The 12,610-nt window shown below is 41.9% G+C and overlaps 1 pseudogene; it reads left to right on the forward strand.

The window, feature by feature from the left end:
* The first annotated feature begins 11,261 nt into the window (after positions 1-11,261).
* LOC101101921 (small ribosomal subunit protein uS3-like) lies at positions 11,262-12,193 on the forward strand (annotated as a pseudogene).
* Positions 12,194-12,610: the final 417 nt, after the last annotated feature.

Genomic DNA, 12,610 nt, shown 5'->3' on the forward strand with positions numbered 1-12,610 from the left:
GTCCAGGAGTCTCCGGCAGAGGCGTGGGTCAGCGGTGGCCTGCTGTAGGGCTGGGGGTACTGAGTGTAGCAGTGCCTGCATGGGACCTTTTGAGGGAAGTCGCCATTATCTTCATTACTTCCACCATAGTTTGGCCCCAGGTAAATAACAGGGGAGGAACACAGCTCCACCCTTCAACAGAAAATTGGATTAAAGATTTACTGAACACGGCCCCGCCCATCAGAAATAGACCCAGTTTCTCCCTCAGTCAGTCTCTTCTATCAGGAATCTTCCATAAGCCTCTTACCCTTCTATCACCATATATCCAGTGCCTAATACACTATTCAGCGTACACAGCAAATGAATGGGTACATTTGTGTTAAGTCACTTCAGTCTTGTCTGACTCTTTGTGATCCTATGGACTTTAGCCCACCAGACTCCTCTGTCCATGGAATACTCCCAACAAGAATACTAGAGTGGGTTGCCATGCCCTCCTTCAGGGGGTCTTTCCCACCCAGGGATCAAACCTGAGTCCCTTGCATTGGCGGGCAGGTTCTTTATTACTTGCGCCTCTTGGGAAGCCTAGGTTTCCTCTCTAGTAACAGGTGCTAGAGATAAAGAGCCTGCCTATCAATGCATGAGTTGTGGGTTCGATCCCTCATTCTGGAAAATCCCCTGGAGGAGGGCATGGAAACTCACTCTAGTATTCTTGCCTGGGAAATCCTATGGACTGAGGAGCCTGGTGGGCTACAGTCCATGGGGCTGTAAAGAGTCGGACATGACTCAGCAAAGAGGAAACATAAGGATACTAAAGCATATTATACATAACACCGAGCAATAAGAACACAAAGGAAATAATGCTTGCTGGGTTTGAAAGCAGTGAGAGGGGATTGCGAGAACTTAAAGTCATCATTGATACAGGCAGGGATGAAGATGAAGAAGAAAAACAGTGAGGTAAGGGCAAGCAAGATTTGTCCCGAAGGCTTTAGGCGAGTGCAGAGGTTGTGCTGGAGAAACAAGAATATTTGCATAGAGGCTTTCCTGGTGATCCAGCGGATAACACTCTGTACTCCCAATGCAGGGGGCACAGGTTCAATCCCTGGTTGGGGAACTGAGATCCCACATGTCGCTCAAAGTGGCCAAAAAACAAATGCTTGGACAACATAGCTAGAACTTGAGGCTCTGGAACCAGACAGGTGGATACAAATTTTTGTGAATAGCAATGGCAAGGTAAGAGGAATTTCTTTGAAGAAAGCAAATCTAGCTAAAGTATTCAGCTTGGAGTGGAGAGGAATGAGGGAGACAACAATCAGAAGGCACGAGGCAAAGAAGGCTTAGATGAGGGTTTCCACAAAGTTAATGGAAAAGAGGCTATAGAGGCGGGATAGCAGCCAAAGCCGACAAACTATAGAACTCAGCGCAGACCAAATTCATGAGTCATTAAACAGAAAAGAGGAATCAGACTCCAGCTTGGGAATCTATTCCATCCTCTCAGTTGGGAGAATCATATTTTTGAGAATCAGGAGCAGGAGACACATTAGAGAGAATGGGAAGGACAGGGACAGTTGCGGGTGGGTTGAGTTCCTTCAAGCATGGGGATATCTAAGACATCCATCCGGGAGGTACTTAGACATATAAAGGTGATGCTTTGGTGAAATGAGAGGTGAGAGATTAGAATAACCACTGCATCTCCAATGGTTCCCACAGACAAGAGATGATGCTACATGCACACAAGTGAGATCTCCTCCAGCTACGCAGTGGCACGAAAAGCAGGTGGGCACTGTCTTATCCCAGGTGAAAAACTAGTCATTCACAAACATGCCAAGTGTGCAGGATATGTGAAGGCGTTCCTATCCTTTTCCCCTTTCCCTTCAGTCCCTACACAGTGGGGCTCCCAGGGGCCTCAAGAAGAGGACTTGCAGCTCACTTCTCACTTCTGTTCTTCCCACGTTTCAGATCTGTTTGAAACAGCCCATGAGTCCCAACACATGCTCCAAGCCCAGCCTCTGGGACCCAAGTCCCTACCTCTGCCTTTTGAGTTGGGGGTCTCCATCTGTTTCTCATAGAAGAACTCAGTAGAGTTCTTCCAGACCCTTCAGTGCAACACAATTCCATGTTTTATTATGCTTTTTAAATGCCCTCTTCTTCACTAAAGAGTGAGGAGGGGAGAATACAAAAAAGTTGGAACTAGGAAATCTATATTCCCCCTGATGAAAAAAAAATATCCCCTAAAATGACTTTATTTTGGTGCTAAGGCCTTTCTTAAAAGTCTTGTAATTTTCATTCTGTAAAGAATAAAGCCCCAGAGCAAATTAGAGTGGGAGAAAGACAGGAATCAACAGAGAAGAGAAAGCAAAAATTGAAGAAAGGAAGTGTCAGTAATCAAAGTATTAGAAGAGTAACTTCTTCAGAAGCCCTGGAGAATAACATAGCAAATGGAATGTCATCAGACTTGACAATGAGAGAGAGGGTGACCTTCGAAAGAAGGACTGTCAGCAGAAAGAGGTCGGTATGCCAAATTTAATTCACATCATCCAAGAATCCTCACCTCTAAGCCTGTAGTTCCTTGACCTAGCTTGCTTGACTTGTAAATAAACATATGTCAGCCCCACCCCCAAATTTCACTGGTTACCTCAAGAAAGCAGAACATTTTATATGAGCAGTAAATCTGTGGGTTTGGTGGCCCTCATGATAATTTGTAAAATCATGTATTTTAACCCCCACACAGCAAATCTACTTTCAAGAAGCTTTTGCCAGTCTTCTGCCCTCTGTCACAAAGTGGCTCCAGGCTGAGCTTCCTAAGACTGCATATTTGTGTCTGCAAGTCTTGAACTGTACAAAGAATGACTCTTAACACCCAGCACCTCGGATAGATCTATGGAGGGTAGTTTTGAGAAGGTTCCTTAATTAGTTCACACCCTGAGCATCTGTGCTATTCTCTCTTAGTATTTTCCATCAGAAAACTAAGCCACATCCCCCAGCTGGTATTTGTTTTTAAACCAAGCTCAGGTTCTGACATCCATTTTTAAGGTATTGAAATTTCACACAGGGAACCTTACCAAGCTTTGAACTTCACCCATCTGATTTGCCTCCATTTGCAGAGAGATCTTATATAATTTGCAGATGGATGATTTTAGGCATTGCCATTATATCATTTTTTTTCTTTTTTTACTAGAGGGTCAACTCAATGGCGTATTTGATAATTAATACTTTGAAGGTTAAATCTCACAGCCAAATTTATATAAATTAATTTTATAAGATGACACTGTCTAGTTTCAATAAACCCTACATTTAATCCAACTTGCAAATGATTTTGTGAGTTATTAGCCATTCCTAGTAAAATAGCTGTTTCAGTTCAGTCATTCAGTTGTGTCCGACTCATTGCAACCCCATGGACTGCAGCACGCCAGGCCTCCCTGTCCATCACCAACTCCTGGAGGTTGCTCAAACTCATGTCCATTGTATCAGTAATGCCATCCAACCATCTCATCCTCTGTCATACCACTTCTGCCCTCAATCTTTCCCAGCATCAGGGTCTTTTCCAGCGAGCCAGTTCTTCGCATCAGGTGGCCAAAGGATTGGAGCTTCAGCTTCAGCATCAGTTTTTCCGATGAATAGTCAGGACTGATTTCCTTTAGGATGGACTGGTTTGATCTCCTTGCAGTCCAAGGGACTCTCAAGAGTCTTTTCCAACACCACAGTTCAAAATAGCTGTTTAGTCTACACAAATATATCCACAGCATCATGACTTCAATGACTTCTTATGCCCATTAGACTAGGCAATGTCATATAGACACTGAGCTTTAACAGATACATTCCAAGTTCAATAATGCAAATGAATGAGTCAAAAAAAAAAAAAAAAGGCAATACTAGTGTGAGTATCTTGAAGGGTTCTCCAAAGAAACAGACTTCCCAGATGGTGCTAGTGATAAGAATCCCCTTGGCAATACAGGAGACATAGAGACTCGGGGTAGATCCCTAGATTAGGAAGATCTCCTGGAGAAGGTCATGGCAATCCACTCCAGTATTCTTATCTGGAAAATTCCATGGGCAGAGGAGCCTGGTGGGCTACAGTCCATGGAGCCAAAAAGAGTTGGGCACAACTGAGGGAATGAACACACACACACACACACACACACACAAAGAACCTGAGCCAGTATATACATATATAAGTAAGTGTGTGTAAATATACATATATGTGTGTGTGTATATATATGTGTGTGTATGTGTATATACTTTTTTGGGAGGAACTTTATTTCAAGAAATTGACTTACATGTTTGAGGAGTTTATCTGAACTGCATAGAGCAGGTGGCAAGCTGAAAATTCAGGCAGGATTTCTAGTTTACAGTCTTGAGGCACAATTTCTTCTTCATGCAAGAAACCAGTTTCAGTCTTTTTTTTTTTTTTTTTTTTTTTCAGTTTCAGTCTTAAGAGCTTCAGTTTATTGGCTGGCTGAGGCCTACTTATATTATCCAGGGTAATCACCTTTACTTAAATTTAATTGATTGTCCATTTTTTAATTGATATATAGTTGATTTACAATATTAAGTTTCAGGTTTGCAACATAGTGATTCATAATATCTAAAAATTATACTTCATTTATAGTTATTATAGAATATTGGTTATATTTCCTATGCTGTATAGTATATCCTTATAACTTATTCTTCACATAGTAGTTCGTACCTCTTAATCCCCTTTCCATTGAAATTTTTAATTTAGTTTAACTTTTATTTTTAAGTAAATTTCATTTTATTTTTAATTCAATTTTTAATTTTAATTTGGATTAAAATGATTCTACATTTTTATCAAATAAATAAGGCTAGTTGATTGTGGAGTTTAACCACATGTACAAAATGCTTTCACAATTATATAATTGAGTACTATCGCCCAGGCAAGTTGATACATAAAACTAACTGTCATAGCCTGGCAATCCTCTGGGTCCCCAATGTCTTTATATTTCCAGTATCAGTAATAACTCTATCAGGTGGGTGAGAATGTTACCAAAACATGAAAAGCGTGAGCTCCAGTTTTGCCAGAGAAGATCATCTAATGATAGAAACTGATAATCATGGAAAATTGCAAAAATCACACAAGCTATAATCATATAAGCCTTTGAGAGACATCTTGTAGGGCCAAAGCCCAACACTAACTGATTTATTTTAGTCATTTATACACTCTTATCATCAAAACAAGGCATTGTTTGTTTTAAGCAAACCATATCACATTAATGGAAAGCATTAATTCTCTTACTTAGCTGAAAAAAGTCTCAAAATACATAGATTTTAATTTTAGTTTTCTGTTCTCAGAGAATAAGATTATTTTTTCACAGTACTACATAAAAATTTTTTCACAGTACTACATAAAAATAATTATGAAGCAAGTTCTTATTCAGCTTCTAGAATATGCTTCCCTATTGTTTTACCATATAGAAGGGTTATAATTAAGGAAATGAGAAAAAAATGAAGGATAAGGAAGTTGCTAGAATAATTATAATCACTTTTATTCTATCTGCCATGTTTCTTTTACTTCTTAGTTTCACTTCTTTTTTACTCCCTCCCTCATATTTTAAGAAATGAATTTACCTTTAGGAAACTAGAACTATCAACCTCAAATCTCTTATTTTGAGCTTTTTGATAATTAATCTTATATGTCAACTTGGCTAGGCTCCAGTACTGAATTCTTTGATCAAACACTAGTCTAGATGTTTTGAAAGTATTTGAGGATGTGATTGACATTTTAAATCAAAAAGCTTTGAGTAAGCAGATTATTCTTCATAATGTGATGGGCCAAAATCAAAGTGGAAACAGTGGCAGATTCTATTTTCTTGGGTTCCAAAATCACTGCAGGTGGTGACTACAGCCACTAAACTCAAAGGCTCTTGCTCGTTGGGAGAAAAGCGATGACAAACCCAGACAAGGTACTAAAAAGCAGAGACATCATTTTGCTGACAAAGGTTCATATAGTCAAAGCTGCGACTTTCCTAGCAGTCACATACGGATGCGAGAGCTGTACCATAAAAAAATTTAAGGGCCAAAGAATTGATGCTTTTGAATTGTGGTGCTGGAGAAGACTTGAGTGTCCCTTGGACATCAAGGAGATCAAGCCAGTCAATCCTAAAGTTATTTAGCCCTGAATATTCATTGGAAGGACTGATGCTAAAGCTAGAGCTCCAGTACTGTGGCCACTGATGCAAAAAGCTGACTGGCTGGAAAAGACTCTGATGCTGGGAAGTTTGAGGACAGGAGGAGAAGTGGGTGACAGAGGATAAGATGGTTGGATGGCATCGCCAGTTCAATGGACATGAGTTTGAGCAAATTCTGGGAGACAGCAGAGGACAGGGAAGCCTGGTGTGCTGCAGTCCATGAGGTCGCAAATCGTCGCACAGACTTAGTGACTCAACAGCAACAAATATTCAATCATTTAGAGGCTTCTCGTAGAAGAAGAAATTCTCCCAAAACTGTAACATAGAAACTCTGCCTATTTCTGACCTGCTGTCCTGAGGAGTGTAGACTGAACAGTGAAACCTCAGCTCTCACCTGAAGTTCCAGTCTACCTTTAATTCCAGTCAATCAGTCAATAGATAAGTTGATGCTAGATAGATAAATAAATGGGTTTCCCTGGTGGCTCAGATAGTAACCGAAATGCAGAAGACCCAGGATCAATCCCTGAGCTAGGAAGATACCCTGAAAAAAGGAATGGCTATCCACGCCAATACTCTTGACTGGAGGATTCCGTGGACAGAGGACCCTGGCAGGCTATAGTCCATGGAGTCGAAAAAAATGGGACATGACTGAGTGACTAACACTTTCACTTTCTTTGCTTTTTCAGAGAGAAAGATATATGTACTACTGTACTATTCCTCTAAGCTAAAAGCAAATCTTCCTAAAATTTTTCATAAATATTTTAAACAAGAGGGACAACTTATTATAACAAAAAAGTTTCAGTTCATTTGCTTATTTTTACCATAAATTAAATAATTTATTTCAGGGGGTTGAGGTAACTTTAGTTTTAACATGAAAATTTTGAGATGCATTTCTCTTTATTTTGACTTTCAGGGACGCTCATACCTGTTCAATTCTTAAACAGCAGTTGGCAAGACTGGATAATTCTTCCTACTTCCAAACACTGCTTTATTGTTGCCTGAGGTTTCTAAGTAATGGATACTGGCCAGTCTAAATAGATGACAGATGTTCAACATGGAACCCTCAAGCTTCTGCCTGGAAGGGATAAGAATTTGCCGTGGCGGAGCTAGGAAACAAAAACAATATGGTAACTTGGGGTTGTCCACTGTGATTTTTAACGATCATTCTAGTATTACTGTTTTTGAGTGACTGCGTCTGTGGAGCCATTCAGTCAATCTGCATTTGCTTAATTAATCTGAGAATTGCCATGGTTGAGGGACAGAGGAAAAAGCATAACAGACGTGTAATGATGCGAACATTAGGCTCTTATGAGACTGCTTTATTGATAAGCTTTAGCTGAAATGGTAAGATTTGCCTTGTTGCTAAGGCAACGTACGCACAGGAATAACCCAAGTATACTTCATTCTGGCAAGTGGTCCTTGCAATTTAATAAAAGGAAAAATAAATATAGCTATAGACTTGCATCAGAGAGAAGAAGGAAAAATAAAATACAAAAGGGAAAAAGATAATGTTGGAGAGGTGGGTGTTGGATTTGAAAATTGAGGTTAACTGTTGTCTTCCCAGTTGAAAGCAACTCTGTGAAGAATGCAAAAACTACATGTCTGTCTGACACATCGTTTCCCATCCCTGCCCCCACTCTGCTCTTATTTCTAACCACCTTCTCGTGCTCTCTTCCTTCCAGCATCGCTGGACTCCTTGGCTTCCCTCCAGCCAGGCTCAACTCTACCTTTGCTATTTTTTCTGCCTGGAAACCTCTCTCCCCAGATATGTACCTGGCTCCCCCTCTCATATCCTACAGGGCTTCTTAGAAAACCCTGCCCTGGCTGCTGCTGCCGCTGCTGCTAAGTCACTTCAGTCGTGTCCGACTCTGTGTGACCCCATAGACGGCAGCCCACCAGGCTCCCCCGTCCCTGGGATTCTCCAGGCAAGAACACTGGAGTGGGTTGCCATTTCCTTCTCCAATGCATGAAAGCGAAAAGTGAAAGGGAAGTCGATCGGTCGCCTCCGACTCTTCGCGATCTCATGGACCGCAGCCGACCAGGCTCCTCTGTCCGTGGGATTTTCCAGGCAAGAGTACTGGAGTGGGGTGCCATCGCCTGGCTACAACATTTAAAATAGCCTCTCCCCACCGCCACCACTGTCCTTATCTATCATTCAACCCTACTTTTTCCTCATAGGACTTATCATCTTGTAATGTGAAATATCCATTTATTTCTTTATCTTCTGCTTCCTTCCCTAGACCATGACCTTCTTAGAGCAGATCATGGGTGTCTTGTCCAATGCTCTGCCATCAGCATTGCAAAGGGTAATTTGTTTCTTGTACAGTAAATTGCTATTTATTAATAAATGAAGTTGTGCTCCCAGACTTTAAAAATCCAGTTAAGGAGATAAAACTAAGATGTAAAAACAAGTATGCAAAAACCCAAAGACAACTGAAAAGGGATAGAGTATGGGTTGGGCTTCCCAGGTGGTGCTAGTGGTAAAGAACCTTCCTGCCAATGCAGGAGATGTGAGTTTGATCTTTGGGTCAGGAAGATCCCCTGGAGCGGGAAATGGCAATCCACTTGCCTGGAGAATCCCCATGGACAGAGGAGCCTGGAGGGCTACAGTCCATAGGATCACAAATAGTCTGACACGACTGAAGCAACTTAGCATGCAGAGTAGGGTTGGGAGGGGGCAGGGAGGAGCATCAGTGGGGACCTGGGACTTCAGTTACTACCAGAGAAATCTTTCTTAAATAGCACTTGCATCAACCACGCCACAGCTCACCAGGTAGTGTCTGTTGTTGGTGCTTAGCAGGGGCTAGAAGACCAGAGGCTGTATTTCAGACTCCTTTGCTATCAGGTTCAGTCAAGGTTCTGCCAACAAGAGGCTGTCTCGTGAGATTAGAGGGTTGACGACAACGAGTAGGAACCTCTCTTATTCAGGCCATTACAGTAGCTGCAAAGCTTCCTGGCTCCTGCACTACCCCTGGGCTAGAGTGAAGTAACAGATTGTCACAGGACGCTTGAGAGGCAGGGATTCAGGGCTGCAGGTCTGGCTGCATTTCCCTGTAGTTGCTTACGTCTGAGAACACCACTTCCTTTTCTGTTCCCCCAACCTTTCCAATAACTATTTTAAGCTTTCTTTAAAAAATTATTTATATGGCTGCACTGGGTCTTAGTTGCCGCATATAGGATCTAGTTTCCCAACCAGGGATTGAACCTGAGCCCCCTGCCTTGGGAGCGTGGGGCCTTAGCCACTGGACCACCAGCGAATTCCCTCTAATAATGTTGAAACCTAATTCCCTATATTAAATACCTCTCTGCTGGAAATATCTTAAGCGGTTTTTATCTTTCTTGATTTCATCCGATTGGATTACTTCTTATCCTGAAAGTGCTAGCCTTCTTTAATTCATATTCTATTAAACATGCATTTAATTCACATGTATATTATTTAATTCATATTCTAATTGAATTGGAGAAGAAGCCTACATCATAACCATTCTCAAGAAAGCCCTCTCAAATGGCTCCCTCTAGCCATCATTCTTCTGTCCTTTGTCTAAACTCCTAAGTTAGGTAAGACATAGTCTGTAGCCCTCGGTTTTGCATTCAATTCCACACATTGTCATATTTTACTCTTTGTGTGCTGGTGTGATTAGTTGTTCAGTCATGTCTGACTCTTTGTGACCCCATGGACTGTAGCCCATCAGGCTCCTCTGTCCATGGAATTCTCCAGACGAGAACACTGGAGTGGGTAGCCATTCCCCTCTCCAGGAGATCTTCCCAACCCAGAGACTGAACCCACATCTCCAGCATTGCAGGTGAATTTTTTACAGTCTGAGCCACTAGGGAAGCCCATTTCATTCCTTAGTTTTCCTTAAATAAAAATGTTCCTTCTCCAATTAAATTTTAAATTCCTGAGAAGGCAAGACCTTGGGAGTTTTTTCTTTTATTTCTGGTAAGATCTATGACAATGTTGGGCATGTTGGCAGTGTCTGATAAGTAAACACTCATTAGTTTCACTTGAAAGAGATCAAAGAAAGGGTATTTTTCACACTACCTTCAGTGTGGAAGGGCTATGATTTGATCACAGTCGTTACTGTCCTACTTATCAAACTGTCATACACCACCTTAAACCTTAGTAATTGCAGAGTTCAAGGGCTTGGGAAAAATTCAGCACAGAAGAACTTCTAGGGGACCTTGGTTTTACATGTGAAAACTATTATTTTGGTTCACTAAAGATGAGTCTATTAATAACCGGAGCCTGAAAGCTGTTTTTAGCTAAGCTTTACACCTCTAAAACTTGCCAAAATGTCACAGAATGCCATCCAAATTTCTACAAAAGTAGATCACTTCCTTCACCTCAACTACCTTGATTAGTAGTCTCAATATTTGCTTATTTTTTTTGTCCATTATTGTCTACTAGATACAGACTTGTGATGTGATAGCAATACTCAATCTCTTATTACCTTCCCCCACCACTCCACCCCAAGAAGAAATTGTTCCAAGCATAGCAGTTGATTTGGTGCATTCATGGAAGGAGGCAATGTCACGCTCCTCCTACTTTGCCTTCTTGAACCAGAAACCTTCAGTCTCTTATCATGATCCAAGAAATTATTTTCTGAATGCATGTTTAATTCTATTATATAGTCAACGCTGTTCTATACGGGCTTCCCTGGTAGTTCAGCTGGTAAAGAATTCATCTGCAATGCAGGAGACTGTATTCAGTCCATCAACTGAGAAGATCCCCTGGAGAAGGGAAAAGCTACCCACTCCAGTATTCTGGCCTGGAGAATTCCATGGCCTGTGTAGTCTGTGGGGTCACAAAGTGTTGGACATGACCAAGTGACTTTCATTCACTGTATTCTATCAGTTCAGTCGCTCAGTTGTGCCCAGTTTTTTGTGACCCCATGAATTGCAGCACACCAGGCCTCCCTGTCCATCACCAACTCCCGGAGTTCTATAGATATAAACAAATAAGGGGAGAAAGCTGTTAACAAAGAAAAAAATCTAAAAAGAAAATGGAACTACACAAGTCAGGTACCTCTAAGAATTTGGGAGTAAACTGTCAAAACTGCCATCTTTGAGCTTCCAAAGAAAAATCAGCTAAATTAAGAACCAGAGGGTACTTTTCTTTCAGCAGAGCATGAAGGCAAGATGGTGGTGCAGATTTCCAAGAAGAGGAAGCTTGTCACTGATGGCATCTTCAAAGCTCAACTGAACGAGTTTCTCATGTGAGAGCTGGCTGAAGATGGGTGCTCTGGGGTTGAAGTCCAAGTTACATCAACCAGGACAGAAATCATTATCTTGGCCACCAGGATACAGAATGTTCTTGGTGGTTCAGAAGAGATTTGGCTTCTCTGAGGGCAGTGTAGAACTTTATGCTGGAAAGGTGGCCGCAAGAGGTCTGTCTATCCTCGCCCAGGCATTGTGTCTGCGTTAGAAGCTCCCAGGAGGCCTGGCAGGGCTAGGGCCTGCCCTGGTATGCTGTGGTTCATCACGGAAAGTAGTCAAGGACTGTGAAGTCGTGGTGCTTGGGAAACTCCAAGGACAGAGAGCTAAATCCATGAAGTCTGTGGATGGCCTGATGGTCCACAGTGAGGACCCTGTTAACTGTGATGTTGACACCGCTCTGTGCCATGTGCTGCTCAGACAGATTGTGCTGGACATCAAGATGAAGATCATGCTGCCTTAGGACTCAACTGATAAGACTAGCCCTTAGAAGTCTCTAGGGCTTCCTCGGTGGTGCTAGTGGTAAAGAACCAGCCTGCCAGTGCAGGAGACTTAAGAGACAGAGGTTCAGTCCTTGGATGGGGAAGATCCCCTGGAGGAGGGCATGGCAACCACACCAGTATTTTTGCCTGGAGAATCCCATGGACAGAAGAGACTGGTGGGCTACAGTCCATAGGGTCACAAACAGTCAGACATGACTGAAGCAACTCAGCATGCACGCATGCAAGAAGCCTCTGCCTGGTCACATCAACAGTCTGGAACCCAAAGATGAAATACTGCCAACCACCCCTACCTCCGAAGAGAAGAGTGGGAAGCCAGAGCTACCTGCCATGCCCCAGCCAGCACTCACAGCATGATAGGGTCCCCTTGGCCAGCAGATTTGGAGTCTGGATATTGCTCTATAAAGACCTTTAATAAAATCTTTTTAAAAGAAACAACTAGAGGGTAGATCTAGAAATTTAGAAATACAAACAATTCTACTCCAGTTTTAGGAGAGAGAAAGAAACTTATATTAGAAAGACTTGATCTGTTATTCAGTGAGCAGAGAAAAAGTCAATATCTTCATGTTACTAATAAAGCCACAAATAAGCTACTAATCTGGAACAGGGAAGTATCCAGCTGAGGAACTGAGAAGCAAAGATTTTATTTTTAGATTCCAGAGAATATTAGGATGGGGGTTTTAGATAAGGTGTTTATGCTTTATTTCCTTGATTAGGGCACTACCATGCTGCTTTTTAAACACTGATGCATGCCTGTGGCTCTAACTTGGACCA

This window comes from Ovis aries, chromosome 16, assembly GCF_016772045.2.
Source record: "Ovis aries strain OAR_USU_Benz2616 breed Rambouillet chromosome 16, ARS-UI_Ramb_v3.0, whole genome shotgun sequence".
Taxonomy (NCBI): domain Eukaryota; kingdom Metazoa; phylum Chordata; class Mammalia; order Artiodactyla; family Bovidae; genus Ovis; species Ovis aries.